Raw genomic sequence first — 26436 nt, forward strand, 5'->3', positions numbered from 1 at the left:
AGCTATTGTCCAACATACCCCTGTATAGGGCAGCCACATGGCAGAACTGTGTGCATCCATACACAGACACACACACACACACACACACACACACACACACACACACACACACACACACATACACACATCACCATCACAGCTAGGGCACCTCCATACTTACACACACCACCTCTGCATGATCCATTTAATAAACAACCCCCAAACCCACACACATGGTGTCATCCAAATGGCTCAGCTTCTGGCAAACCCACACCATACCCTGTGTATATGATCATATCTGTGCCACATCCCTTTCATCCATACCATTGATGCAGATACATGCTAGTATGGTTCTGATGCACAGGGTGAATGTACTACAGTTTAGCAATGTAATGCTGTTTAAAGTGTTGTCAGCTGGCATGTTTAATGCTTACAGGTCAGGGTGTGTAGCTGTCCAGCCATGATGCATTATTGCTGTTATTAACACTGACCACATTTGGTCTCCATAATGTATTCTGTTTGTGCTCTAGGTGTCTGTGTCTGAGGAGGAAGTTGACCTGGAGTCCTTTCCTACAAGGGGTGACACAGTGTGGCAACACATTGACTGTGTCATATCCAGGGTACAGCTGAACACAAGTAACAGGTCTCTATAACAGTTATTGCATGTGCCACATGGCTGATAGGTCTGAGGAGTGTATACAGGTAAGTGCATGGTGGTTGGTGTAAGCAGCTCTTGCACAGTGGACAATGGTAAGTGTACTGGGTGGGACACACCAAACATTTGTGAATAACAAACACACAGAGGCTTTTGTGCTGATGCAACACACAGAGAGTACTGTTCACATGGATGTACTTCATTTTGCAGAGAACTCATTTTTACAAATGTAATTCCACCAAGACCAAATTGCCAAAACCTCAAGTCACTAAATAATCAATCTGCCAAATTTCATTTCACTGAAAATAGTAGTGGCAGGGTATATTTCCTTTTCCCTACTGTAGTTCAATCCTGGAGTTGGTATAAATAATTGTGGTGGTGTGGAGGGCACAGTCCCCCACATTGGAGGGTGTGGGGTGGCGTAGACCCACACCTAGTTAGATTAGCAACTACTTACTCTCTTACCATAAACTCGACAGTATAACAGCACACTACGCATGGGAATACATACAACATCACCTCCAATGTGGGGGGCTGTGCCCCCAATGACCACATCCAACTATATATACTAACTCCAATATTGTGGTACAGCTGTACAGTGGGGAAAAGGGCATTTACACAGCCACTGCTAGTTTTGGTGAAATACATTTCCACAAGGATGATTCATTTGCAATTTTAGCTTTTGACAATTTGGTCTCAGTCAAATGAACTCCTGGGAAATGTTTTTTTCTGCAAACTGAAGTAGATCCCTTCACATACACACACGCACACACACACACACACACACACACACACACACACACACACACACACACACACACACACACACACACACACACACACACACACACTTGTCAACACTAAGATTAGAACCCATACCTATGTAGTTATTGCTACTAATGTGTTCTGCCTAAATTGCACACACCACATAGCTTGTAGGGTGAGGTGTGTTCCAAGGTTCATGCAAAGTGAACAACATCACCAGGCCTTGTACAGTATGTATTGGGTGTGAATGGACACTGCATACTATAACATACTGACATATGCACATTGATGAACACATACAGTCATAGACACATTTGACACACCTAGGTTTAACATCCCTGACTATCTTGGTCAGGGCATACTGTTACATAGTTCATGCACACAGCACAGGCCTTATTGGGCTGAAGATTGTTGTCAGATAATTGTAAAGTTGATGGAGACAGCAGACCACATACACTGGACATTGGAACATGTAGTGGGAGTACCACTGTCTAAAATGTGAAAAACACCCTCCAAGTGGACATAGTAGTCACTCAAACTCAGGATACTGTACTGACACACAAATGTTCACAGATTTGGGCTTCCTCAGATTAGAACCCCTGGCTATGTAGTTGTTGCTACTACAGAGACACACATTTACTGCATGCAACACAGACTGTAAGGTGATGACTGTTCCATGGCTCATGTAATGTGACCAACATCACCAGCCCTTGTACAGTATAGCAATGTGCAGTGTGTGTGGAGACGAAGCCATTAAAATGCTATCTCATACAAATATGCTCACTTTCAGAGACTCACACACACATAAACACACACATACTCACATTTCCCAGGGCTCAAAGTGGAACCACCACTTGCGTAGTCATTGCTAGCATTGTGTAATGCAGTTACCTCTTGCTCTATGGAGCCTATAGGGTGAAGACTGTCACAAGGTACCTTACAGTGAATAACATCACCAGCACTGCAAAGTACGGCAATGGGAGGTGGAGTGAATGGAAGGGCCACAAAGTAATGTCACCTACAGGTTTACATGCTCACAAACAGTTGTATACACAATAATGCACACACACATATTTGCCAGTACTGAGTGTCATGGGTACATGTGTTCATATGTGTGTACCACTAATGGCCATGGGGTCATTACAAGCCTAGCCCATGGGAGTACCCTGGCATCATGCCACCTGACATTTGTCAGCAGTGCATCTATCAAATACTGCCATGTGAGTGATCCCGCAGTGTGACAGTTATATTCACCATCCCCTCATCTGAATTTCTCTTGAAGAGGGCCAGTGAGGTGCTTTGACATGTATGCAACATCTATCACATAACATGGCCAGTATCTGGGTTATGGACCTGTCTCCAAGCATGTTCTGTTGAATGTGGTAATGCAGTTGAGGTATCCATGGCATGTGGTGCATACATATTGGGGGTTTCCTAGCTGTGGGCATTTGTAACACAGATGGGCAGACAATGACAGATTGCCTGTGAGTAGCCAAGATGTGACTTGGAACACTTGGAGGTTTTGGCCTCTTTCCATATCAGACAGTTGTTTCATGCCTCGAGTCCTACATGTGAGGTGCATTTGCAGTCTACCCAGTTGGTGAAGGTGTCTAGTGAGTTACATGGCAAATGAGCCATTGTACCTGCCGATTGGCCTAATGAGCAGGGAGTGGAGGCAGAGATTGACCTCTTCATTGCTGGATGACACACCGTTAGATATGCAATGTGCCACATGGAAGAACTTTCTGTCCACAGTGGCAATGTGGTGGTCAGAAGAGATGTTGCTGTCAAGCTGTGTTCACAGCCCTCATATATGGATATCTGTGTCCACTGAACTACCACCAATGTAGTAATTTGTAGACAACACATTGATTCAACAGGGGATTGTGACACATTTCTTGCCATTGAGACTAAGGCCAGTGTTCTGACAACAGTTGGAAATGTCAGATGTCATTACCCTGCTATTTTATCTGACTGGAATGTAATCAATGGTTACCAGGGCTGAGATATGCTTAGCAGGTTTCAACATTGCTTAAATGTAAATGCTAAGCAGATTTGTGCACTGGTAAGCAAAGCCTACATGGTGTAAGCACATATTCATTTAACCATACGTAGCACCACTTACGTTTGCACAAACCCATGCAAACATGCTTAAAGCTGCTAAAAACTGCCTTAATCACCCTGTATCCAACAGTCCTTGTTCTGCCTAGCAACAAAATAAACAGTCCTGGCAGGTCTTGAACCCAGGACCCTGCACACCACTGTCACAACAATTTCCCAGTAAGCCATCTGAGATATATGGTCTTAGGATGTTTTCTTAAACATACCATACTTTACATATATACATAGAGAGAGAGAGAGAGAGAGAGAGATATGTATGGACATATATATATACATATATATATATATATATATATATATATGATATATAGATATATTACCAATAAATACTGAGGTGTATATATACATACGTATGTACACAAATATGTACAATATATATATATATATATATATATATATATATATATATGTATATAGATAGATATAGCTATATATATATATATATATATATATATATATATATATATATATATGCATACATGTATCAAAATGCCCATAAAAACATATGCTGCTGATAGAGCACCCATAACTGTGGCAGCATGCTCAGTTGGATACAAAAGGATCACAAAACTGGAAGCACAAACTCTTTAAACACAAAAGAAACACCAAGGCAAGGAAGTGGAACCTTTCACAGTTTACTGTAAGCGCTTTCATCTTGAACAATGTCAAGACTTCATCAGACAAACACTAAAGTACCTCGATACATTTTAAAAAGACCACAAGGTCTCACATCATCAATTCAATTAACATTTAAAGACATATAAAGTCTAACTGCCAAACATATAATATATGTAAAAAAATAATATATATATATATATATATATATATATATATATATATATATATATATATATATATATATATATATATATATATATATATATATATATATATATATAAAACATGTAAATAACTGCCCCCTATCTATACAAAGCCTTTAATTTTAAAATACAATCAATAGAAGCAAGTTCATTAAGTCCTGGCCACCCAACTGCTTTCAGACAGAGAATCCAGTATAATTCTTTTTTCTCCAGCCATAATTGCAATGGACCTCCCCTACTATTTGGTTTAATCTGTTCAAGCACAATAAATTGAGAGGAAAATGAAGACCCATATTTATGAACATTGTTATGATATCAAAAAGATGACAAATGCTTTATTTCATCATATCAAAGAGTTTTCTGATCATTGTTTTAAATTTATTGTGATGTTGTATTTTAAAATTAAAGGCTTTGTATAGATAGAGGGCAGTTGTTTACATGTTTTTATGTGTATAAATACACAGCCTCCAATTACACTCCTCATTTAACCCCCTAGGGATAATGTATCACATTTAATAATAATATATTGATTGTGTACATAACAATTGTTCTTTTAGGAATGTTTCATCAAACTGAGAAACAGACTTTCTCTAAAACAGCACTTTGTAATCCACTACTGTCCCCATGGAGAGATGTATTCGGATATACTATAGAACTGTCTTCTTTCTTATCAGTAATATGTCTCACATGTTCTAGCAGCCTAGTTTTAAAACACAGGTTACTCTCGCCCACATAGAATATGTTACTAGGGCATCTAAGAGCATTCTCTATACACCAACCTCTTGAATGTACAGACTTTAACATTTTTTCCAGAATTTCCCCTCAGCAGGAATGACATCACTAAATAATGATAGACCATTATATCTATCAACCTCCTACTGTATGACATCTGGACAAAGCCTGACATAATTGTGGACAGAGGCCCAAACACATGGCCATACTTGAAATATTGCTGTTATACACTGAGAAAGTTGCTGGTGTTACAGGGTTTGTTGTAACATATCTCTTCTGAGGGATATAAAGTCAGAAAAATAAATGGATGCTAGCATTTACTGATTGCAAGCACTAGAGTATGCTGTTGATTTGCCAAGGACAACACTTTTCTGGGGAACAGACCAAACATAACAGGCTAACCTCTGGCCATTATGTGGATAGCCCTACAATTGAGAGCTATGCAGAGACAAAATTTTGTTAGACTAAAACCCGTGCAGAGCTAGCTTGTTCAGACAAACCCTTTTAAACTAGCAGTATTCCAAACATATAACAGCGATACTCACATTCTGCCCCTAAGTCATGAACCTTCTCCACCATTTATTTGGCTTGTCTCCACAAGTCTTGTTGTGAGAGGTGTTAGCTCACACAACTCCAGGATGTCTTCCTCACATGTAAGGGAAAGGGCCAATGCCCACATGGGGTACTCATTTATATGAGTGTGTTGCCATGACATTGGCTATTAAAAGAACTATACAGCTGCCCTGAATGCAATTAGTAATGGGGGAACACAAATTGGTGCTCAGGCCATCACATGGTCATGAGAATTACCTACAAAAGACAGGTTGCTGCCTATGCAACACAGATGTAAACACTACATGTGTGTGTGGAGAGGCAGAGTGAGAAGCTGAGGAAAAGACAACAAATAACAGCATATAACCAACTATAGTTTGAAAAATATAAAGACAGATATGTCAAACAAGTAAGCATCTCACGGACTGCAGTAGAGGGTATGTAAGAATGTGAAAGAGGAAGGTTAACATATATGTCTCAACAAACCTTGCTGTACTAATATATTGCTGATCAGAAACAATGGCCATAGCATCTGAGTGTGTCTGCAGTGACATAGATTATCTGTAAGACCCCAGGAAATGGTGGCTTACATATGACTACCACTGGAGTGTGTTGAACAATACTGACTTTGACAATGCTAGGCCAACTACTGGAATGTTGTACATATCCATATCTTACTTGTGAATACAGCTAGTGTATACTTGTTTGTCTCAGATATGTGAGACACCTATACATGGTATTTGCATAGTAAAGTACTGCTGCAGATATGTGTTGAACTGCATGTTATATACTGAGCTCATAACATTTAACTGTCCAGTGTTATGCACACTGACCATATGTGTGCCTCACATTTGTAATCATTTACCCATAGCGTTGTGTTATGTCTGTCAAATAGTTGGAAAATCTGTGAAGACTGACATTATATCTCCCTTCATTGTCCTCTGGCTTTTCCCATTTGGGATTGCCATAGTGGATCATCCGTTACCATTTCTGCCTGTCCTCTGAATCTTGCTGTCTCACACCAACCACCTGCATGTTCTCTCTCACCACATCCATAAACCTTATCTGAGGCCTTCCTCTCTTCCTCTTACCTGGCAGATACATCCTTAACCAATCTTTTTTCCAATATCTCAGCAGTCCTCCTCAGCACATGTCCAAATTGATGTAATCCTGCCTCACCAACTTAGTGCCATATCTGTCCAACTTGGCCTGTCCATCTCATATACATATTGCTAAACCTGTGCACCCGTGTCACACCCAGTGCAAATCATAACATCTGTACTTCAATGTTATCCCTCCATAGTTACCACAGCTCTGCACATCAACCACCCCTCATGCAACCTCACATCACCCAAGATATCAGTAAATAGTGTGGCTAAACACACAAATGCCATTTTCCCTAAGCACCTCCATGCATCCACAGGTATGTAATGTGGGCCAACAACCTTGGCAGTATTCATCTCCTTCATAGCTATCCTTACATCTTCCTTGTTAAGTGGTTGCACTTCCTGATTCAGCATATCCACATCATCCAATCTTCTGTGTCTCATTCTCTGCAGTTATCAGCCCCTCAAAGTACTCTGTCCATGTGGTTAACACATTACCTCACTTGTGAGCACATTTACCTCATTATCCTTTATCACCCTTATCTTCTGCACATCTTTTCTAGCTCAGTACATCTGTCTAGCCAATCAATACAACTCCTGTCATCCCTTCTTAGTGCCCAAACTGTCATACAACTCTTCATATGTCTCATCTTTAGCCTTTGCAACATCTCTCTTTGTTATGCACCTCATCTCCTTATACTCCTGTCTTCTTTCCTCATGTCTCTGACAGTCTCACTCCTTTTTCCCCATCCTCTTTCTCTGTATACTGTATTGTACTTCCTCAGTCCACCACCAGGTCTCCTTGTACTACTTCCTCCATCCAAATGTCACACCACATTTCTCGCCATCTCCCTTAGTAGCTCTGCTGTACTTAACCAGATATGTGGTAAATTGACAGTGCCACCCAGTGTCTGTCTTAACTCTTCCTTGTACTCCGCCTCACAATCACCCTTTTTCAATTCACACCATTTGATCCTTGCTGCTGAACTCACACTCCCCCTCTTCTTGATCACCATCATCCTGCATGCCAACATTCTATGCTGCCTAAATACACTTTCCCCTTCAGCACTTTACAGTCTCTAATCTCCTTCAAACTGGCCCTCCTACATTATATATATTCCACCTGTTTGCATATTACTACAGTCTTGTAACTCACCCTATGCTCCTCCCTCGTGTTATAGTACATATTCACCACAGCCATGTCTATCTGTTTTGCAAACTCCACTACTATCTCACCATCTGAATTTCTTTTAACACCATGCATACCCATCACTTCCACAGACCCTCTGTTCCCTTCACCAACATGCCCATTGCCATCTGCTGCAATGACCACTCTGTCACCCTTGTGTACAGTCATCACCACATCATACAAATGACTTCACATTTCTCTTTGTCATCCATCACACAACCAAGTTGTGTAGCATATTAATCCCCAATAACCTTGGGGAACACACCCCAGTACAACACCAGGGCACAGAGGCCAACATGATGGAGGTGGGTGGCACCCACACAATGGACAGGGAGCATGCAGGTAAGGGCCCAGTGGGGATTAGTACACTAATGTATCAGACATACTTGTATCTGTATTGTATCTACATCCATGTGTCAGATCCGATTGCAGTTGTGGATGGGGTTTTCTAATGCACAGAGGTGCCACATCTATGGTGAGGACAGAAAGTTGTGTATTACTGGGGTTTGTACTGTAAATGTGCAGACATGCTGCATCCATCCTGTACCAAGGCCACATGTGAGTCTGCTGACAATACCTCCCTCTCTCAACTACCTAGGACCCTCTGGTCTGCATATGGGACAGCAGCAAGCTGGTGAGTATGGCATTGTTCTGTTGTGGCCTGGCAATACTCCAGGCATGTAAAGGGCATGCAATTTGCCATGCATACGGCTATCAGTAATAGCTATATTGCTTTATGTGCATGCTCACTTGGATTGGGGCTAACTGCATTGCATCACAGTGGTTACCACTGGGGTCTATCTGAGGTAAATACAACATTCCTGTAGCATGCCTCACAACTTGTCAGTGCAAGACATCTGGATAGAGGCCAGCAAAATAGGCTGGACAAATGGCCTAAGGTAGGGACATGTGTGACACATTACTGGTATACAGTGTATATAAATTGTGTACACACCCCTGTTAAGATGCAAGGTGTTTCTGATATATACAAACTGGGACCACAATATGTCAGTCCACACCTCTTCCAACCTTTAATGTGACCCATAACATGAACGGTTCACTTGTAAAACCAAGGCTGGCCACCTGAGAGGGTGGCAGACATCATATCAGCATGATGTTTCAGTCCGATATGATATATGTTGCTGCCATATGTGTCAGTACACTCACTGTGGCCTATTTGGCTACAATATCACATACATGGGCATTGCTAAGGCACACAGACCATGTCCAACCATGTATAGGTTGCAACCATCTGGATATTCCAGACACATCTGTACAGAGGACTGTACAATGGTTTAACTTGCTGCATGTGAGGAAGATGTTGTTACCACACTATACAAAATAATGGCAGTGGAAGGTGAACACCAGCCATGTATGTTACACACATCAAATGGTATAAGCCACATAAAATATGATCCTCAAATACACACAGTTGCCAGCATTGGGATTAGAACTCCTGCCTATCTAGTTATGTCTGCTAGAGTGTTACACAGTTACCGCATGTGCTACAAAGCTTACTGAACTTTTACATGGCCAAAGCTGCTGATAACTGCACGGCTGAGGTAAAGTATTACAGGTGGCAGAAAGCCTGCCTTCAGCTTCACCCTTATATAGTGCTAGTTCTTTCTGTCTTGCACTTCAAATAGTATTATAGCTTGGCACTTCACTAGGTTATTGTATCAATAAGTGTGGTACACCTGGGAGCTGTCAGCAGTGATCATTCATCATAGAAGTATCCCCAGTACTTACTAGTTATGTCCACTCCTCTTGGCATGATTGAAGTGCAGTTTTCTGTGCTTTCACCCATTAACCTAGCACACTTGTCCATTCTGAGGCACTGTTGCAACTGACTCATGTATACAAACATCCCTCCCTTCTAAACACCAAACACTCAAACCTGTGAGAGTTACCTGTATATCACCTAATGTGGACATATGCATTCTCCAGCAAAGACTGGACTAGCAGGTCAAGAGGATAAGATCAACACCTGCACCACACCATGTGAAACACATAGCTCACCATGACACCCACTTTGACAACCATGACATACAATGAAAAAACACACACCCACCTTCACAGAGGTACTCAATGGACATTTACCCAAACAGCACAGCCCAGCAAGACAGACACCCACTCAAACACCATGACATGGCACACACCTAGGGACACATATTTCACTTGCACAGTCTGTTTCTCAACCTAAGCTCCTAAGGCTAATCACCTTGCACAATACAGTGATCATGGATAACTCAATACTGAGGCACACACATAGCCCACTCATTTATTTGAATATGGAGCAGGTAACAGCCAAATATCTATCACATGCCAGGATCCAACACATGACACAGCCAGTCATGGCACTCCACAACATCTACAAGTATCACTCTGTATCCATGTGGGTGTGAATGACCTGGGGCACACCTCCCTGGACTACATGACAAGAGACATTGTTGAACTCTCTGAATATGTGGTCCAGGCAGATGTGACAGTAGCCCTGAGCAGTATACTACCAACACCCAGAATGATGCTGCAGTACTATCAACAGATGATTGGCTGCAACACATTCTTACATGTTTTGTGTCATTCTCAGGAGATCCAGTATCTCTCTGCTTGGGATAACATGATTGACAGACCTCAATGACTTGCCACAGATGTCCTACATCTGTCAGCCCTGGGTTTCCAGGTACTGGCTAAGTGCTGTGCCACCCCTATAATGCCTTATTAGGCAGTGTTCCAAATGTAATTACCACCATAACAGCTAGACATGTATGCAATCTGAGGGTCATGCTGCTCAACAGTAGACATCTAACTGTCAGGATGCAGTCACTCAAAGTACTCCTCAGAGTGGAGTACATTAAAATTTATGCTGCAATGGAGAGGTGGTTCACAGCAGTAGACAGTAGCCCTGCAGTAACAGGCTATTACGTATTCCACAGCTGTCAGCCCCCAAACATGGACCACACCACACCTCCACAGGTAGTGTCTCCATATTTATTATGGATAGGAAAATCTCCAGACTAGTATCCCATCATAATGCATCAGAGATACTTCTGGTACACCTGCCTTGGGTAACAGTGCAATCCAGACCATACACTGCTATGGGTCCACATCTATGTCCCTAGATTGCCAATGCACATTCCTCCACACCCTGCCATCTATGAAGGTCTAATGCAACACTTACATAAGAGTATACTTCAACTACCCCTCCATCACCTGGGGAAAGTAGCCAAGTGCCAGTACAGTTGCCCAACACTTCCTGGAATTCATCATTTCCAATGCCTGGACTATCTCATGCTAACTGCTGGTAGAGGATGCAACAACCTTGACCTGTGTTGACTACTTAAATATGGGACTGTTGCTCATCCACAGTTGTCAATCCATATCTCGTGAGAACCACACAGGCTGTAATCAACATGGAACTCAACATGCCACAACTCCCACAGAGGTAACCACCTTGCAAAACCTCTCCAAAGCTGACTTTGCAGCCATAAAAACAGGGGTGGATGACTTCACTGCACCCATGGCAACAGGAAATAGCTGCATGGCTGTCAAATCATACACATATGCATTGTACAAACAGGTATGTGAATACATGATACTAGCCATAGCCAACAGAACCTAGACACTGTCCACCAAACACTGGGAGACAATGTGATGGTCCCCTGCCATTACTAAAGTGTACAACAGAAGGAGGACACTGTTGCACAGAAAGATGGTGTCCCATGACTGTTGAACCTCCTTATTAGCCTCAAACACAACTTGGGATCCCTCATGGAATCCTCTACAGGCATCTATGAAGGCAGAAATGCAGCAGACACTGATGACAATCACAAAGCCTTTGACAGTTACATCAACAACCTGCACAGCATTAAACACAAGTGCTGTGAGTTACTGCACAATGCTAATTCTTATCCTGAGACGATAGATATTGGCCACAGTCTTGGCAACATATTCAGTGCCAGCTTTACCCCTCTCTCCCCCAACAAGTGTACAATCACAATGGTAAATGAATGGCAGGTACCCAGCAGTACTGTAGGCTGAGGTAGACCTGCATTGTCCACAGGCAAGCATGCAGCTTCCATGGGACACCAACATATCCATGACTGTGTTCTACATGACATACAAAGTGACCTTGGGCCAAAATATGTGTGCCCTGGTCAGTCATAGCCTCACCTCAAGCTTTGTCCCTCAAAACATGGCACACTGCTAAAGTCAGCCCTCTCCATAAAAGGGTAGCATCTACAGACCCTGGGTATTATTGGCCCCTTAGCCTGACATGTCTACTATGTAGTGGTATGGACCGCCTCACCAGGGACCTGATTGACCAAGATATAGGTGATCTCCTAACTCTGGACCCACACAGTTTGGCTTTGTGAATGGCAGATCAACCCTGCTCAACCTGGTTGATGTCTTTGACTGAGTCACCAAGGCTGTGTATGACAGTAAAGCACTGCATACAGCCTACATCAATCCGTCCAAAGTATGTGATACCATCCCTCAGTGTGGGATTATTGATAAACACCACAAACTAGGCCTCAACCCATATATCATTGTTTGTTTTGCAAATTGGTTCACAAAACACACAAGTATGACAGTGGAAAACTCCAGGTTGGGCTGGCAAGCAGTCACAGGTGGAGTCCCACAGGGATCATTACTGGGTAGTGTCCTGTCCAGTGTCAACTTCTCAGGAATCCAGCCCAACACGGAGGAACTCTGGATGACCAAGTTCACAGAGGACTGCAAGCTGGGAGCTATCATTAACTCCACAAGTGATGCACACATCCCACAGAAAGGCCTCACTGAGACCACTCTGTGGTCTGGAAACCATGCCTAGAAGCTTAACACCACAACACGCATCATCATCCCCCTTGGTAAAATACTCAGTTCCCAGTAAGTACTACAGTGATGGTAGCCCAATGAACACTGTATGCATTATAATAGATCTGGGGACACGGGTTGGCAGCAACTTCTCCTTCAAGCTCCACATTGCAACTTGGTCAGGAAGTCCTTCTATATGGCACATTGCATTACCAAGGGTTTTGCATCCAGGAAGACAGAGATAATGATTTCTGTCTACTATTCCCTCATTAGACCACTCCTCAAGTATTATTGCCCATTTGCCATGTACCACACTAGACACCTGCTACAGCTGGGGAAGTCACAGAAGCACCTCGCAAAGGGGTTCCTAGGCATTAAAAACATATCCTACACAGACAGACTCAACAGACTCAAGCTATTTTCTGTGTCATATCATCTAATTAGCGGCTATCTGTGCTTGACATACAAAGCCATGTCTGACCCAGCTGGTTTAGAAATGCTACATATAAATCCATCCACACCACAAACTGTAGAGACCTTTACCTCAGTACCACAATCATCACAACATGCTGGTGGGACAGGTCCCTCACTAAGAGACTGCACTTGCCCTGGAATACACTTCCCATAGATGTCATGCAGAGTACCTAGCTGACTCTGTTCAAGAGAAATTTTGATGAGTGGATGGGTAATAGACAGTTCAACCCAAGGATCACTGCAGTGGCTATACATGATACAGGCACTGGGACATAACATTGGGTGGCACAATGGCATGTCCCTTCTATGTGCTCGGCTTGTTAAGGCTCCTGGGCCATTACCTACTACACACTTGTGAACCTATAAAGTGAATGACATCAGCAGGACAGATAAAGTAGTGCAGTGGGTGTTTAACCTATCAAAGTACTTTGTCCTACAAACAGACACACATACACACACACACACACACACACACACACACACACACACACACACACACACACACACACACACACACACACACACACACACTTACCAGATGTAATAGTAGAACCCCTACCTAATTACTGATTTGTATCATCGTGTTATGCAGTTACCACACATGCTACAGACCATACTGGGCTGAGAGTTGGCCAAAGGTGCTGATATGGGGAATGACATCAGCAGGACTGATAAAGTAGGGCAGTGGGTGGTAAACATATCAAAATACCTCTACTTACAAACCCACACTTGCCGGAAGAGTAGAGTTCCTGCCAAACTAGTCATTTGTGCTATAGTGTTAAGCATTTATCACATGCATTACTGAGCTTACAGGGCTGGCAATTGGCCAAGGTTGTTGATAAGGGACTGACATCATCTGGACTGATAAGGTGGGGCACTGTGAAGTGTCATGGGTGGGAATGGCATAAAACTGTTTCATCTATAAACAAACACACAACTGTCTCTCTCTCACACACACACACACACACACACACACACACACACACACACACACACACACACACACACACACACACACACACACACACACACACACACACACACACACACACACACACACACACTTCCACAGTTGCCAGGACTGAGATTAGAACTTCTACCTAACTATCTATTTGTACTACCATGTTAAGGAGTTATCAAATGTGCCACAGAGCTTATGGGGTGGATGGCTGACAGAAGGCACTTCTAAGAAAACTGATATCTGCAGGGCTGCTAAAGTGGGGAAAGGGGAGGTGTACTGGGTTTAAATGGACCCAAAAGATTTTAGTTGTGAACACACATGCACACACACACACACACACACACACACACACACACACACACACACACACACACACACACACACACACACACACACACTTTTACATTTGCCAGGACTGACATTAGAATTCCTACCTAACTAGTTATTTGTACTACCTTGTTATGCAGTTATTGCACATGCCACAGAGCTTATGGGGCTGAGGCCTGATGGAAGGTACTTCTAAGATGATTGATATCTGCAGGACTGCTAAAGTGGAGAACGGGGAGGTGTACTGGATTTGAATGGACCCAAAAGCTTTTAGCTGTGAACACACACACACCCATCCTTTTATGTTTGCCAGGACTGAGATTAGAACTCCTACCTAACTAGCTTCTTGTACTATCTTTTTATGCAGTTATCACATGTGCCAAATAGCTTATAGGAGTGGGCTTAACAAAAGTGACTTCTACAGTGACAAACATCTTCAGGACTGCTAAGGTGGGGCAGTGAAAAGTGCACTGGGTGGGGAAGGCCTGTTCATTCCTAGATCCTACTGACATTTCTCTAAGTGTATGAGCATGCCCAGTGTGTCCTTCTATAGTACATGTGGGACTCCATTCCAGGGATTGTTGTACTCCAGTTCTGTTTGTTTTGTGCTACAGCCATACCTGTCAACATGTTGGTGCAGGATATCTGGAGATAGCCTATCAAAATATGGGGACAATGGGCCATACAAAGATTGTGATAATTTCTCTCAGTAATGTATGGGTTGCAAGGGCTACAGGGCTGGATTTAGCAGAAATCTGTCATATATGCCATTTAACACTGTCATGTACTGTTTCAGTACCTGGTGACATACATCCTCAGATCATCACAGTGATTTACCAGAGGAATGCAGGATGGATGATGCACATACAAGGTTTATTGGCCAAATGCTGTGCATTCTTGCACTACCCAGCCTGTTGAGTGGTGTGCCTACAAGCAATTGCCTGCTGGTGCTGTGGAAATGGCCCATCACCTTGGTGATATATTACAATGGTGGAATCTCTGTGCATTTGTGTTCTGGCCTGGTCTGATTTCCAGTCCACAGTTGGGTAATATAAATCAGAAAGGATCTGGGTGACAGGCAGACTCCAGATATATTTGTAGGGGATAGGATATGTGAGTGTGTGTGTGTGTGTGTGTGTCCTGGGCAGATATGTTTGGCTATTGCTACCAGTACTTTGCATTGGGCTCTTCTCAATGGTTGGCTGCACTTGAAGGGTCTTGTGTGTGTCAGACTGTTTGACCAGCCTGGAGATGTGTGTTAGTCACACATATATGTATGGCCCACCTAATTTTGCTTGGATGGCCACAAGTTGGGGTCAGGCATAGGCTGGGCAATCAGGGAGGGGTGTGGTACTCCCCATGGCTGTGTCCCAGAGCTCTGTGGGTGCAGACATGTCACCATCTTCCAGGGTTAGGCCTGCCTGCAGTGGGTGCATTCCCATGTTTAACCCCCTAGCCCTGCCTGTCGACTGTACAGAGTATCACAGAATGTCCACATCCATGACTCATATATCTTGCTGATTACCCAGACAAGTGTGGTTTACCAGCAAAAGTGTTTTGCAAGTCACTCAGGGTTGAAGTCAGATATTACAGACAGTTGACATTGCAATTTTAGACTTCATACCCATCAGACATTCCATGCTACTACAAATCATTCCATCAACTTTATAACATTATTAGAACAGTATTTCACAGGTGTACTTCTCTTTGGACCTTCATCAGCCCATTATTCATGACTCTGTCCTGATTTCTGGCTCCCTGAGGCTGGCAGGTTTGCTCATAGCAGTTGTCAGCATAGCCTTTCTTTGCATTTTTTGGACTGTGTTATGTTGGTGCTGTGGACACCATGACACTCCCTAAAGGGCACTGTGGGTGAGGCATAAGCATTTGCTAGAGCCCTGTAGGTGAGCTGTGACAGATGCAGGCCATCTGTAGCAGAGCAGTGCATTCAGATGATCATATGTGACCAGGCTGCTGGCAGGAGACACCCCTGGGATGGCACCAGTAAGTTTACTGTGGATGTTACTGACAATTGCTTTCTGTTACTATTGTGCCATTAGTCTGGGTGACAACTAGATGCTGCTTAAGTCTAGGAACATGTTACTGTATTTCTATGGGACCATGGGGGGGGGGGGTGACACGACTGTACACGTCACACATCTGCACTGACTGTGCTGATATTTGCTAAACATTTTGGTCCCATGTAGCATGGTGGTGTGCCCTATCTTTCAGACTACAGGCATAATAGTATCAACCACAGGTCAAATTGTTCTGGCATAGACATTTGTAGTTTCAGACTTCTTTTCTTTCAAAGCCATACTGTCATTGCCAGACCTGCTGTGATATCAGCCAGGCATTTCTGTATGGTTGTCTACAGCTTATCTGTTGTGTGGGGATGGTGCCAGGTATGGAACCCCCACTTTGACATCCATTTATGTGACCTATGACCTCCCCAGTTATTTGGGGCACCACATGTACTGCAGTGGTATTTATTAACTAGGGTGGTACTACACGGTGTGGGTAGGGCAGTACTGGGGATACACATCCTGCTGTCCAACAGAGCTGTCAGTAGTTTGCTGCTATCCCAGTTAGCCACCCCATACCCTTACATGCTTGATAAATATCATAGATATGCTATCAGAAAAGTCCACCACATTATTTTAATTTGTTACAGAGACTGGCTTACCTTGTGCCTGCTGTTGTTGTGACGGTGGTGCTTGAGGGATGACTATGTTGGATGCACACAATACACTGCCTATACATGGTCAGGTATAGGTGGTGTGATGTTTGGCATCCATTTTACTGTATGTGCAAGTGAGAGAGAGAGAGAGAGAGAGAGAGAGAGAGAGAGAGAGATCAGTCCCTGGGGCCCTACAGTGTCAGCTTATGTGCTATGTGCTGCCTCTTTGCCAAGGCCAGGACATACTGGGCACACCTCCATCTGCCTACAGGGGCAGGCTCAGGATGTTCCTCCTCCGAGTCACTCTGTGCCTGTGGAGGCCTTGGCAATGGTGGGGGGGCTGTGTGGCCCTTCCTCATTTTGATCCTGCTGCAGCTGTTTCCACAGGATCATATTGTGTAGCATGGCACATACTATGACCATGTGTGCACATGTGGCTAGAGAGTACTGCAAGGCTCCACCGGATATGTCAAGGCAGCAGAACTGTGACTTGAGCATCCCAAACACATGCTCTATAAAGATCCTGGCCTGTGCGTGTGCCTCATTATGGCGTTCTTCTGTGGGTGTGTGTGCATTTCTGATGGGTGTCATCATCCATGGCTCTTAGTGTGCAGCCAGCATCCCCTACTAAAGGCCATATGGTATGTCCCCCCTGGTAAACCACTGATACAGCTGTGAGGAATGCCAGATGTGGGAGTTGTGATAGCTTCCAGGGCAGCCAGCACACACATTCATGATAATGCCGTGGGCATCACACATGACCTGGCAGTTGATGAAGTGGAACCCCTTGCGGTTTATGTAAACCCTACCATGGTCACCAGGTGGTGCTTTGATGTGGATGTGCATGCATGCTATGGCACCCAGTACTTCCAGGTAGTCTGCTACATGGTGGAAGAGACACGTATTGCCAGTCAGCTCCTCACAGGTGCTAAGGAATTTAATATGCTCCTCAGCATGTGTTCGCATGGCATCCAGGACCTGGTGGAATATCCTGGATGGAGATGCCTGCAAGACCCCCATGATATCCCCAGTTGGTCTTTGGAAAGTACCTGTAGCTAGTATTCTTAGAGCTACACGTACCTCGGTATCCACTGGGATGGGTTCCCCTCTGTTTGTTCTGGACGTGAAGTGAGGCCGGCACAGCTCCACAATTTGCTGCAGTATGTGCTTGTCCACTCTGTAGCTCTCTACTATCTCCAGACCATGTAGCCCCTGGTAGGTTACCCTGGGCCTGAACACTCTTCTCCTCCTCCTCCTCATAAGTCTGGGGAAGTTGTCAGCATTGTCCTCTTCGCCACCCTCAGCCTCTTGCACATACTGATGTATAAGAGTGACAGCAGCCCCTAACATTTTGTTAGTTTTGTCAGGTAAAATTTCCCCATCTGTGTACATCGGTGGTGTAGAGTTTGTGAGGAAAAAACAGACTAAAATGTGTTTTCATAGTTTATAATGGTGTGCTGCAGATGCTGCCTGTGTGATTGGCTGAGTATGATACATTCCACCTGCCAGCTCTATTACTTGTATTTGAGTGCCTCTATTCTGCTAGTTCCATTTTTTTTCTTGTTCCACTTGCCATTTCCTGTATTTTTTTATTTTTGTGGTTTAAATCCTGGTGAGTGGCACTCACGCCCATTTAGGGAAGGTAAACAAGGCTATACACCCTTGGACACACCCTCTTGCTTACATATACACAGTGCTGCCATTTCAGTGTGTTTTTTTTTCTGATTTGTTTAAGTCTCAGTGCGCACCATGCACACCTGTTTAGCTAAGCTAAACACATTTTAGCAGAAATGTCCCTCCCTGGACATGAACACGCTCTTCACTTTATGGTGTAAGACATTACAGCCTCAGACACACCCCCTTGCTTAGCTGTGCTTAGCTAACTGCAAACCCGGGCAATAGTGCTCCAATGTCCTTACAGCAAGCATGACACACCCCCTTTTTGATGTAATTTACTTCTCATGCTTATACAGCCATATTAGAGCACCTACACGGTTAGGCGCAGTCTGACACTTAGAAGAAATTTGTGATTCAGCAAGATTCCCCTCATTTGCATACCCCATTGCCTTTCTCCATAGTTACTGCACTCACACTGAGTCTTTCCCCTTAGCAACCACTGTTACCTGGTATTGTTTTCTTTCTGCATGCCATTGACTATAATTGCAAAATGCAGGTTTCCCTGGAAATTGCTTTTACACATTTTTTTTTTATTTTTGGCACAATCTCATTTGCTTAAACAGCTGAAATCAGCCAAAAAAATAAATAAATAAAATTTTATTTTATAAAAAGTAAATTATTTTTCATGCCAATGCACATATAGTTGACCATTTGCATGCCTACTAACTATAATACATGCTTTCTTTTGAGCTGTCATGCCTCTATTTTTTAATTTGCAGAAATGTATTCAGATACTAGCTGAATACATTTCTGCTTTGTACACTGTTCAGGCACGGACAACTGCCTGCTTCCTGGATCGCTAATTCACCTAATTTGCATGTTTTTCACCAGCAAATGAGGTAATTAGCATATAGCAGTGGTGTCATGCTGGAATAGTGTAGAGTAGCTCATGCACATCCTGGGAGCTCGATCCTGGATCACTCAACAGCCATATTGCATACAGCAGCTCCTGCACTATTCCGACACTCCGTGTAGGGCTTCCTGAATCTGGCCCAGTGTGTTTAATGGTATCCCTATCAGTTTATTGAAAGAACACAATACTGAAATTTAAATAAATGAGATGAAAACAATGAAACCTTAAAAGGACAAATGTGCACAAAATTGAAATGTACAACACTGAAACAAGCAGTCAATCCTCTACTCTTCTAGATGCATAACTACTCAGGAGAAATACACATTTGACCCTTTAAACTAACAGCTGATTTACCGCAACTATTGTGGCATACATGGATCACTTTTTACCTGACAATCACTCAAATTTAATAATAAAGATACTGTTCTGTTTACCTTCAATACAACTTTTTTTGAAAGTTTTTGCAGGGGGACAAGCCCCCCTTTACCCTACATATGGGGGGGGGGCTGCATCCCTCATATCCCCTGCTACATACATATACCAAGTCTGAGATCACATTACAGTTGGGAAAAAGGGTGAATTTCCTGATCCTCACTGTACCACCTACAATCAGATGCTTCCTGGTTTCAAAAAAAGTGTTGTATAACATTCACAGCTGTTTTTTCAATGGTATGAATTTTGAGTTTGTGCACATTCATCCTTTTAAGGTCTCCTTGTTTTCGTCTCATGCATTTAAATTTCAGTCTGTGTTCTTTTGATAAACTGATAGGGAGACATTTAATGGCGACACTGTTAATTCTTATAAGATTATATCTATAAGAAGTGTTAAAATCTCAGAAATGAATGTAAAGAGTACATTAGATTCATGCTGAACTATTATAGAGTGATATGATAGAGCATTAGTTCACTCTTTTTATTCTTCCATCCATCTCTCCTTTATTTCTTTCTGTCCCATTTCTCTAGTTCACCTTTTCTTCCCCCTTAATTTTCTTACAAAGGATATACAATTGCAACACAAATAAAATTATTAAATAATAGGCTTATGAGAATAAAAGTGAAATTTCTTGAGTAAGTAATAAACTAAATGACTAGATTCTAAACTGGACTGAACCATATATCCCAGCTTTAGAGTCAGAATAACGTGCATTGTTTCAAATAAATTTCTAAAAGAAACTATACAAGACAACTAAACCATCATGTATGTAATATATATGGCTCTTAAGCACAGTACAGAAAATTCTCCATTTTGACTTTAACAACAAATGATTTTTGTTCCATATGACTTTTTTTTATTAACTTTTTGTTCTATTCCCATGTTTGAATTTTCTTTGAGTTTTCTTCTAAATGGCTATGACCTCTGACAGCATTAATACCTGTATGCAGTCTATATATAATTAGAATGTAAGTTATTAGTCTATAGTTTTTCTGGTTATTGTTTTCTTTCTACAATGAGGTAGCAATCATGTGATATTTAACAAGCGTGAACAGCACAATTCCAATGCCAGATGCTATGTAGCATGAATATTACATGAGAGTAGCAAGAATCTGATGCTACTATCATACCTAAGAACTGTGGTTGTTGACTTCATTCCTTTAAAGTCTGGTGCATAATCACCTTACACTGCAACCTCAACTCAACAACTTAGTTACTTTGAGACATACATTTTTAATGTAATTAGTCAATATTGCTTTAAAACATAGCTTAGCTTGACTGAGCAAGAAAAAAATATACACAAATATTGATAAATCATGTCAGAATTGTTGATATAGTACATGTAGAGCTAATATAAATATTGAATTAAAACAAATTATTGACTTTCAAAACATAATACATTGGTATAACACTATACCCTGTTGCAGGCAGCCACTACAGATACCACTGACTAAAATTTACTGTGCTTTGGTATCTAAAAAAAATAGACAAGTTAGGAGACTAATGTTGTGTTGGGACATAGCTGCAAAGATTTAGGAGACAATACATCTTCCCATGTTTGTGAAAGGACCTAAAGTGTATGAATTACAGTTAAATATAAAATTCATCCTGGCAAAGAATATCATTTTCACGATCTACAAAATGATCATGTTAGATATATAAATATAAAGTAACTGTTTTGCCCTTTCTGTTATCATGGAGCATATAAGGATAAAGGATCCTACATCATTGATATGCATTATGTTGCTCCAATACAAACATCTACACTCCTCTTTTGTGTATATATCACTCTGTGCTGTAAGAGTTATTCTACCCCAGCACTGGAAGAGCAGAAAGTTCATACCATGCTTTAAAGTTCATACCATGCTTTAAAGGTTTACCTTCATAAGTCCAACAGCCACGTCTTCAAAACTGCTGCCATGAAATACAGACTGAAAATTCCCAAAACAGTGAAAACCGAAGCACTGGATTACAAAATCTTGCCCCCCTTTTTGACACATGGTAGCACTTGTTTCAGCTGTGGAGTGATCGGAAATGTTGACTTTAGATTTTTTTTGAAGTTTAGGGAAGTTGGTGGGATGGAATTCGCAGAAACAGTTCACATAGCTGCACATTCAAAGGATATGCTTTCAACCATATGAAGGTTGTTGTTGTCTTTCGGCTTTTCCCGGTTAGGGTTCGCCACAGCGGAACTCCGGTCTGCTAATTATTGGCAGTAGATTTTCATGAATGCTGAGGTGCCAGCTCGATGTTCAACCTTCAACAAAGGCACGCCCATTTACGCATGTCTTTCGAACGCCCACCCAACCGCAGGGAGGACATGCAGACTCCACACAGAAGGCACTCCCTGTACTCCAGCTGAGAATCGAACAGGAGAACCTCTTGCTATGAGGCAACAATGCCACTGCTGCACCACCACGTAAACCTGCTTTAAATGTAATCATGAGAACAGTGCACACAGTAACATGAAGACAGCCTATCACAATGTGATTTGGATTAATCATTTTGCTCTAGTTTACTTTCTTCAGCTTTTGTCAACCTAATGTGAACTTTACAATTTCTACCGGATCCTCCCTGCACTTTAAAAATAAACTCCTGTGTTTTATGCAATGTACAGAATCATTCCTATGCAAGTTGCAGAGTTATATATATAGTTAACCAAAAGTTGCTAATCAAGACCCCAAAACTCTAACATATATCATTCCTAAAGTAAACCAGAATTTTCTGCATTCCTAGCAACATAACAGAAGGGGACATTCCTTTTTATTGTGAGCCAGTCCATCATAATAACTGTGGAATGGACATCATGGACAATTACTTCTGGAGTCAAACTCTGCAAAACAGAGTCATGAATAGTTTGTTTTAACATTTAGTACCAAATCTGCTTGGCAACAATTCAGCACAAATGAACAAAATCTCAAATCCAGTAAATATAATCAATAAGCATATCAATAAAACAAAGAATAAGGCATTTCTTATTTTATCATATATGATTATGAGAAATTAATTTATGTTTGAATAAACTTACCAACCTTCCATATGAATGTAAGTGAAGATCTACAAAGTAAAATAGCAATAAAAAGAAAACAACCGTAATCCGTAACAGAAAGTAACATAATGAACTCATGTATTACTTCCTATGGAACACATCAAAGCAGATGAAAACTCCATGTGAGTTATGACACCTGAACAGTCTTGAATAAGCAAAACCAATGTGTAGGATATCACAAGGTAAATGCATTGAGAAAAAAATACCAATATAAATAAATGTTTAGTCAAGCTAAATGGCACCAAAATTAAGAAACAATCTCCCTAAACAATATGAGCAAGTAAGTCCATCAAATAAATACCTCCCCCCACAAAACAACTACCATACAGTACTACACAGCTACATCACAACAGCATATCAAATCTTCACCACAGAAAAAATGAGGAGAGCAAGCATCATCCAAAAGCATACAGAAAGTGAAAACCAGCACAATAAATCATGAAGCGCACTTACATCCCAACCACATATCACACATAAGGAAGAAATTAAGACAAACAAAAAAAAAACAATCTTAGTAAATTAAATAGTAAAACATAGGAGAAAATTGTTACTTGTGTGAGAAAGAGACATTGTTAGACATAAAGAAACTGAGGTATTAATCATTAATTCCATGTAAATAAAAGGAAAACATGTTTGAAAGAATATATACTTGAAAAATACATATCTTAGAGAGTTGCTGTGGGTTTAGCTGGTTTCAGAAATAGCAATGACTACCTCTTAGCTATTATTATCTGTTATAAAGTGAAAATGTGTAATAAATGGCAAAAGAAAAATTAAAAGGTAACAGTTATTTCCCATTTTTGTTGACACTAGTTGAAGCCATTTCAGTCTTGCTTTTTTTTTCTTCATATTAGTCCAAGTATTTTTGTCAGAGGTTCTTTTCAGAGTAGGAGGTGACCAATCCATGTCTTGAGATAACTGTATACAGTTATTTTTGACCAATAGAGACGCTTTCTCCAAGTTATTAAAGATTTTTACTCCATTCACAGATGTATTTTTATTTTAGCTGTAAAGATTATCTGAGACTTAAAACTATTCTGTCTAACAGATTTCATAAGAGGCCAGCAACTTTTTCTAAATTCTTTTTTTTCAAATCTTTGTTTTTATTTTTGTTGTTACATTAAACAAATTGTAAAATACAATACACAGTAACAGATGATAATACATTGAAAGTAAACCATTTACAAATTTATATGAAGCAACTGTTCATTCTAGTAATCTTTAAAGTTAATTTTCTCAATATGAAGAGAGACATAGATGGACAGCAGAACAAGATGAACAGACATATGAAAATATGACAATATTAACATTGTTAATGTACAATGTAGCTTTTTGGACATAATCAGAATGTATTAGATAACTGTACAGTGTTAATAGAATACACGAAAAACCAACAGAGAAAGAAAAAAAGAAAACACACACACACACACACACACACACACACACACACACACACACACACACACACAAAAACAACTTCTATATACAACTATTTACAAATAGTGCTACAATATAATGACAGGATTCTAATTACATTTAACAAGACATTATATTTCTCATCTTTGTATGCATCTTATATACATGTAACCATTAGAAAACACAGTGGAGTAAGACTCTGATGAGTAGACTGGTGGCAATACTACTAAAGGACAAGGAATATAGAAAAAACATTGTTTGCTATGTTAAGATGCACTCAAGGGTAATACTCCAGAACTTGAGGCATTTCAGGTGCTTATTCACATTGTTAGTGGTTAGTTTATGAGATAAAATATACTTAGATGCCATGTTCTTAAAGTTGCCCCAGTCTAGTTTAGATTTATCTAACCAGGTCTGTGTAATATAGAGCTTGATTAACATGAAGGTTTTTTTTTTAAATTCTATTATTTTAGTTGACTAGTCATTATCAAATTGTTTAAAATTTTGTTGGCATTTCAAAGGGGCTGTCCTCCAAGCAGATTTAAGTATCATTTTTTATGTCTATATTTGATAGGAATGTTATAAATATATATCTCAGAGGAAAAGATTAGGAGGAAGGAATAGGTTTGCATAAAGCTCTGTGAGCTCTTTCAATACCATAGGAAAAACACTTCCTGAAGGTTTAATATTTCTGAAATCCAAGTATTCAAAAATGAAATTAAATTCTCACTTTCAGATTTTTCTGGAAGTCCAAAAAACCTTATATTACATCTCTTTTCTTTATTTTCTAAATCATATATTTTGCTTAGAAGCCATGTGTTTTCTTTTAGTGAAAAGTCTGTTTGGGATTCTGCTTTCAATCTCCCATATTTGTCATTTAAAGCATTGTCTATAGCAATGATTTTAATCTGTTGTTGCTGTAACATTTCTTAAAAACATCATTTTGTTTAAGAAAGTTTTCTCTTAGACTTTCTAAATTCTCCTGAAAACCATTAATTTTAAGGATGTTTACCTAAGGGTAGGTGTTACTAGTTGTATATCCTTCTTCAGAGAAGAACCATCATGAGAATGCTTGGAATTGCTCATCTTCAGTCAGCAAACAATCTCTAAGTAAAACTGACAGGATTTTTTTATGAAACCAACAAAAATTGAAATTTGAATAGTCAGAACTGTTATCAATTATTTTAGCAAAATGTTTAATAAATAACTATTTTCCTCTAATTTGTACTAATTCTGCAGAGCTCTAAGAATTGCTGTCTTCATTTAGCCATCTTGGTTCAATCAACTCTCTCCATTTTGTCATTCCCATTACAACTGCTGTCTCTGGAATCTAAACCTCAATATCTCCTACAAGTATGCTAGATGTCTCATTTTTTTCTGTGCTGGACAATTTGTTGCTAAAATGTTATCCAATCACAAATTCACTACTGCTTGTCTTTATTTGTCTTATGCCTGCCCTCAAATATTAATTTGCTGCAACTGACAGCACACCAAATCTACCATTTTATTACCAAGTAGGACTAAGGGAAAAATGCTGCATTTCATTTAGAAAAATCTGTCTTATTATTATTTGATATAATGCCAATCCACTCACATCCAGATATTGTTATCCATAGTTATATCTTCTAATGACAAACATACTTCCAGTAAAGCTCATCATTACAAACTGAATATACTACCGGTATCGCTATGTTATGAGCATGAAGATCCTTCACAGATGATGTTTCCAACATTTCCAACTTACTGTCTAATGAACTATACACCACTGAAAATCACTCACCATCAAAAAAATTAATTGTAATTTCCTCTAAAGAAACTAGGCATAAAT

This window comes from Protopterus annectens, chromosome 1.part0 (genome assembly GCF_019279795.1).
Source record: "Protopterus annectens isolate FY-2018-M chromosome 1.part0, PAN1.0, whole genome shotgun sequence".
NCBI lineage: Eukaryota > Metazoa > Chordata > Ceratodontiformes > Protopteridae > Protopterus > Protopterus annectens.